The sequence below is a fragment of the Mus caroli genome, chromosome 2 (genome assembly GCF_900094665.2).
Source record: "Mus caroli chromosome 2, CAROLI_EIJ_v1.1, whole genome shotgun sequence".
In the NCBI taxonomy this organism is placed as follows: domain Eukaryota; kingdom Metazoa; phylum Chordata; class Mammalia; order Rodentia; family Muridae; genus Mus; species Mus caroli.
This window is the reverse complement of record NC_034571.1, coordinates 148,271,971-148,278,954: the sequence shown is the minus strand read 5'-3', so window position 1 is coordinate 148,278,954 and position 6,984 is coordinate 148,271,971. Positions and strand designations below refer to the sequence as shown.

The 6,984-nt window shown below is 45.6% G+C and overlaps 1 protein-coding gene across 1 annotated transcript in view; it reads right to left on the bottom strand.

Annotated features, from left to right (window-relative positions):
* Cnbd2 (cyclic nucleotide binding domain containing 2) overlaps positions 1-6,984 on the bottom strand; it is a 58,217-nt gene that overhangs the window by 40,848 nt on the left and 10,385 nt on the right. The gene's annotated exons all lie outside the window — the stretch shown is intronic.

Genomic DNA, 6,984 nt, shown 5'->3' with positions numbered 1-6,984 from the left:
TTAGGGGCTCTTAGAAACTGTGTTGAGAGTTAACCTGAACAATTACCAGGTAGTCCTTGTAACACTTGTGACTTTGCACTTCCTTGTGACTCTTAACTGGTACCTTTGGTATTTTCCAACAACGCCCTCCCCACTTCCTTGAGTTGTGGTTTCTTCCTTTAAATACCCCCTTACTCAGCTGGGGCGCCACGGTCGGTCCTCTACCCCTGCGTGGTGTATGACCATGGGCCTGAGAGCACTCTTGAATAAAAATCCTCTTGCAATTTGCAGCAAGACCGTTTCTTGTGGGTGATTTTGGGGTGTCGCCTCTCCTGAGTCAGAACGTGGGGGAGTCCTCACGTTGTAGGTCTTTCACTACAACTCCATTCTCTCGGGGAATTTGAAAACCAGTTGAAATTTTGTTGTTGGTAGCTTTAAGCCAGTCTGGGCTAGGGACAGCTGACATTTAAACCAGCCTGGGCTAGGGACAGCTGACATTTAAGCCAGCCTGGGCTAGGGACAGCTGACATTCAGAGCATTCTCCCAACTGGGAGCCAGTTGCTAAAAACTCGCCAGTGCATTGTTTTGTTTTGTTTTGTTTTTCTTTTGTGGAAAAGAAAACCAAGTAACTGTGTGCATGTGACCGTGCATGCCCACAAGAGAGCTTGCGTGTGCTGTGGCAGAGGTGAGTCAAGTGGACCTGAAGGGAAAGTGGTTAAAAAAAAATCCATTACTGTTTTGAACATGGAGGGAAAAGTCACAGAAGAAATGTGACTGGGGTTGGTGAGATGGCTCAGTGGGTAAGAGCACCCGACTGCTCTTCCGAAGGTCCGAGGTTCAAATCCCAGCAACCACATGGTGGCTCACAACCATCCGTAATGAGACCTGACGCCCTCTTCTGGAGTGTCTGCAGTGTACTTACATATAATAAATAAATAAATCTTAAAAGAAAGAAAGAAAGAAAGAAAGAAAGAAAGAAAGAAAGAAAGAAAGAAAGAAAGAAAGAAAGAAATGTGACTGGCCAGAAAAGCAGAGATGGACGGACAAGGCCATGGATTCTCTAGGCTGACTGAGGTCTCTCCAGGCTTGCAGTGCTTGTTTATCTCTTGGTGTGGTGATTGCCCGAATTTCCTGATGACATTTATGGCCTTCCGAGTGCTAGGTAAGGGCTCCACCACAGAGCTCTGTTCCCAACTCCTGGCATCATAGTTTGAGTCCAAGGTGACCTCTACAGTAATGAAAGCCAACACAGAAGCATTAATTTTAAGCCGTTAAATAATAGTGATTTGGGGCCATCAGGATGGCAGCTCAGTGGCTAAAGACACTTGATGACAAACTCAAAGACTTGAATTTAACACCCAGGACTCACAGGCTAAAAGGAGACTTGTCCTCTGAGCTCTACATTGGCAACAAGGCATGCACACATAGGAATATAAACACATAAATAGATAGAAGTAGACAAAATGTTAAACTGTGGTGGTGTGCTATACCAACAATAGGAAGGGAAGCGATAATACCTAATCTAAAATGAGCCACCTGTCATTTCTCTGGGGATGTGGAATTGGACTGAGGACAAACAGGCCATCCATGCCAAACTGAATTTGGATGTCAGGGCAGACATCTTCTACTAGCCAAGCAAATATGTAGGATAGTGAAGAAACCCAGAATTTAACAATCTAAAAGCCAAGTAATACTTTCATGTCTTGAAAAAGTCAATCTCTTGAGGATAAAAAGGAATGGGGTGGGGGGTAGGATTCTAAAATTTAGGAGAAAAATGCAAGGGACATTTATTGAGCCTTTGAGTCCATGATGGCAAACTACAGAAAGCCCAGAGAGACACTCAGTAAAAGCTGAGACACACACAAGCCTGAGAACTAAAAAAAAACAACAACAACAACAAAAAAGCCATATAAAAAAGCTGGGTGTGTTGGCACGTGCTGGTGATACCAGCAGAGAGGAGGGTAGATAGGTAGATCCTGGGCCTCACTGGCTAGCCAACTTGGCACATTCTATGACAGTGAAAGTCCATGTCACACATGTCACACACACACAATGTGCACACTGCTTCAGGAACAATACCTTAGGTTGACCTATGACCTCTGTACACATACACAAATGCACCCACTACAACTTTTTTTTTTTTTAAAGAATGGATCTCACTATATAGACCCAACTGTCCTAGAACTTGCTATGTAGATCAGGCTGGCCTCAAACTTACAGAGATCTTCTCATTCTACTTCCCAAATAGTAGGATTAAAAGCACACAATACCGCACCTAGCCTATACAACATACTTTAAAATTTTTATTTATTTTATGCATAAGGGTGTTTTTCCTGCATGCTGTATCTGTGGCTTGTGCCTACAGAAGCCAGAAGATGGTGTAAAACTCCCCTGGGACTGGAATTACAGTTGTGAGATCTCCTGTAGGTGCTCAGAATCTTCTAGAAGAGTAGCCAGTGCTCTTAACCACTGAGGTACCTTTCCACTCCCACTCACCCCCTGCCACATACACACATGGGAGGTAGACACACGAGGACCAGGTGTTCAAGGTCATGTTTCACTACACAGTGAGTTCCAGCCTGTCTCAGAAATAAAAATAAACAGTAATAACAACTATAAAAAGATATTTTAAAAGACAAATAAAGAAAATAAGACTAGAGTGTACATGATTTTTGTAAATTTAGCATTTTCTTCCTTTATATATTTTTCTAAGCAGGGTTTCATGTAGCCCAGGCTGGACCTTGAACTTCCAATCCTTCTATCTCCATCTCCTGAGTGCTTGGATTACAGGTGTGTGTCACCAGTCCTAGTTTATATGACTCTAGGGATCTAACCCAAGGTCTCATGCACACTAGATAAGTGCCTTGGTCTCTGAATGCATTTTAACATTTCTTTACTATTATAATGGTAATCTGGCTATACAGATTGATGGATTGATTGATTTTTCTCAAGACAGAGTTTCTCTGTGTATCCCTGGCTATCCTAGAACTTGCTCTATAGACCAGGCTGGCTTTGAACTTAGAGATTTGCTTGCCTCTGCCTCCTGAGTGCCAGGATTAAAAGTATACACCACCATCACACAGCTAATGTCTTTATTTTTTATTTATTTCATGTATGTGAGTACACTTCACACATCAGACACACCAGAAGAGGGCATCAGATCCAATTACAGATGATTGTGAGCCACCATATGGTTGCTGGGAATTGAACTCAGGACCTCTGGAAGAGCAGTCAGTGCTCTTAACCACTGAGCCATCTCTCCAGTCCTAGTGTCTTTATTTTTAACTTTCATAAAAATATGCAATCTGTGAACCAGTCAGTTGGATCAGCAGGTAAAATGTGCTTGGCCAAAAAGCCTGGTGACCAGAATCCAGTTCTGGGAACCCACAAAGGTTGGAGGAGGTGAAACCCCATAAAGTTGTCCTCTGTCCACCACACTACTACATGACATGAACCCTTCTCCCTCCATATGACGTACATGCACATACATGTGCACATAGATACAGTGGCAACTTTTTAATGTTTTAATTTTTTATTTTAAGATTCATTTTGTTTCTATATTTTATGTGCATGGATGTTGTGTCTGCATGTTCCTCTGCACACCAGAAGAGGGTAGAAGATCCTACAGATCTACTGCTGTGCGATGGTTCTGAGCCACCGTGGGAGAGCTGGGATTGAGCTCTGGACCTCTGGAAGAGCAGCCAGTGCTTCAAACCACTGAGCCGTCTCTCCAGCCCTATTTATTTATTTATTTATTTATTTATTTATTTATTTATTTATTGAGACAGGGTTTTTCTGTATAGCCCTGGCTGTCCTGGAACTCACTCTGTAGCCCAGGCTGGCCTTGAACTCAGAAATCCGCCTGCCTCTGCCTCCTGAGTGCTGGGAATAGAGGTGTGTGCCACCACGCCTGGCTCTTGTTCAGATTTTTTAACCTAAAACTAGCATAATCCCGGGAGAGTCCTGTTGAGGGGCTGGAGATGGTCTTTGTGACAGTCACAGAGGCTGAAACTGCTGTTCTGACAGTTAGGGAGGCCTGGGGGCAGAGGCCTGGCTGCTGGAGGTCCTCAGGGGAAGGCCTGGCCAGGCTTCTGCCTTGAGGGTTTACAAAGTTTACAAAGGGAAGCCAAGGCAGGGGAGGGAAGACTTTCTTGCTACTGGAGTGCTATGATTATCCAACCGGATGCATCATGTGACCTTTACTTGTAACTGGGTCTGTGGTAGTTTTTCTCCTCTGTTAAGAGCAGTGATGTTCATGTCCTGCTGAGGGTAGGTGCAAAAAGACTAAGTCAAGAATAAGCCTTCCTATCCTTTGCTGCCCTGCCTCGTTTTTTTTTTCCTCTCTGTTCCAGAAAGAATGGGTCAGCCGGGCATGGTGGCGCAAGCCTTTAATCCCAGCACTCGGGAGGCAGAGGCAGGCGGATTTCTGAGTTCGAGGCCAGCCTGGTCTACAAACTGAGTTCCAGGACAGCCAGGACTATACAGAGAAACCCTGTCTCGAAAAAACAAAACAAAACAAAAAAAAGAATGGGTCAGAACGTGATCTCAGAGCTCACCCGGGTGTGGGGGTGGAGGCTACAGAGCTGGCATCATAATTCAGTCCTGAGCCTCTCTGGACCTTTTTTTCTGTGGGTCAAGCTGTGAATCTGAGAGGTCCAGAGAGACCACTATTCCTTCCCCCGAAGCCTCTCCCAGGCCCGCATCTTCCTCTTTCAAATCTTCTGCTCAGGAACCCCCTCCCCCAGACCTGCCAGTGATGCCGACCGTGACACACGCCATTTCTCCCCAGGGTTCCTAAATTGGCAAATGGCACAACTGAGCCTTCTGATTTTCGTGGGGGAGGACAATCAACGTGGAAACAAACGGCTTCCTCCACTCCTTACACCCCGCCAACAGCCGCTTCCAAGAAAAGCCTTACTCTGAGGATCTACTGATTGCCCAAGCGAAAGCTCTGGAGAGAAGGCGATGACACAGTATCAGATCCTATCTACTATCTACTGGGCCAACACGGGCACTATGCGCGCGACCTATGAGGGGCCTTAATTTCAACCCTCTTTATAAAGACATTGGGGCTCAAAGTGGCTAAATGACTGCCAGAGACATTGAACCGACTTAAAGAAAGTAAAAGGCGTCCAGCTACAGATTAGGACACTCAGCACCTCAGACCAGGGTTACTCTGAGACTTCAGACATTACGCAACGGACCACGGCTTGGTCCCACAAATCACATCAAATCAGTACTCGAGTCGGCATCCTTCAGTCAGCTGCAAGCACACGCTGAAAGCTGGAAAAGCAAATGACTCCGTGTCCTCAAAGCAGAGCAGAAAAGGACAGCAGTTACGGTCCAAAGCTCTTCCAGGGAGCTGCACTCCCATGACAACAACTATTACCTCAGTTTGGTTTTGTATCAAGATCCTCAGTGAAAAACTGGGACTGCAAGTATCACAGGATACCCCTTCCTTCCTAGGTCTATCTGCGGACCACCTCCAACCACTAGAGAAAATCAAGAGTACTGAAATGTATGGAAGACAGAACAGAGGCCTGGTCTGGAGAGCTGGAGGCACGCCCCTGGCAGAGCATCTGCTGAGAATGCATCTAAAGAAGTCACAGTAGACCTTATTTATTCTACACACACATATACACACACACACACACACACCACACACACACACCACACACACACACATACACACACACCCAAGTGCATTCATATATACACTCCCGCCCCCCACCACACACACACACACCATGTTCCAACATGTATGCATGGAAAACTAAGAAATCATTAGAATAAGGTCTGTATACTTATACACATGTTCCTGGATTTGCTACTGGACTGAATCATGTGAGATATTTCTACTATTGGAGAAAACTAGGTGAGGGATACCAGACCTGTCTTCTCTGTGCTTGCCTTTACCCCTTCCTATGCGTCTAACTGTTCCATCTGCAGCAGTTCCTGTGGGGCTGGAGCAATGCCTCAGCACATAAGAGCACTTGCTGCTCTTGCAGAGCACCTGGCTTTGGTTCCCAGCACCCACACAGCAGCTCACAACCTGTAACTCCAGTTCCTGGGGATGCCACACCCCTCTTCTGGCCTCTATGTGCTTCTGCACACACAGGTACATACATACTCATACAGGTTTGCACACATACACAAAAATACAAAAAGAACAGGTATGGCTAAAAAACAAAAAGAAAAAATAAACATTACAAAATAAGAAAAAACATAAGGATGCAAGAAAAAAAGTAAATGTCAGATGAGAGGCACAAAATAGGAGAGAGAAAAAGAAATAATAGGAAATAGACGTTAATCATGCACAACCAAAAACCTCAAAAGGCTTGGCACATCTTAAAACTAGATCAAGTTGGTGTGGTGGCACATGCCTTTGTCCCCAGCAACTCTCTCACAGAGCAGCTGGATCTCTGAGTTCAGGACCAGCCTGGTCTACAAAGTGAGTTCCAGGACAGTCAAGGCTATTATAGAGAAGGCCTGTCTCAGAGGGAGGGGTCTGGGGAGGGAGACTGGCTTTTGAGAAGGGAATGGCAGTTCAGAAACAAAATATACTACAGGAGCCTTGTTGATAACAAAAGAGAAGTCTGTGAAGAACAAGCTGGAGCCGGATATAAATGAGGAAGACTGACAGGAGCTTGGGAAGTTTCACACGTGTAGGCAGCCTGCCCCATACACAAGGTTATGGGAGAGAGAGGGGGGAGGGAGATGCAGGAATGTGTATTCTTTGGGTTATTTTGTTTCATTTTGGTTTTGATGTGGCCTTCGGGATGCAGCCACCAGCTCATTGAGGGAGTTCAGTCAAGTGCTTGCCCAACAAGCACAGGGATTTGAGCTTGATCCACCTACATAAAAAGCCAGGTGTGGGAGCACATGATGGCAGTCCCAGCAATCCCAGGCACAGAGAGAGGGACCCTCGGGGCTTGCAGGTCAGGCAATGTAGCCTGCCTAGCCTATGCAGTGTGCTCCAAGCAAATGAGCCGGGCGTGGTGGCGC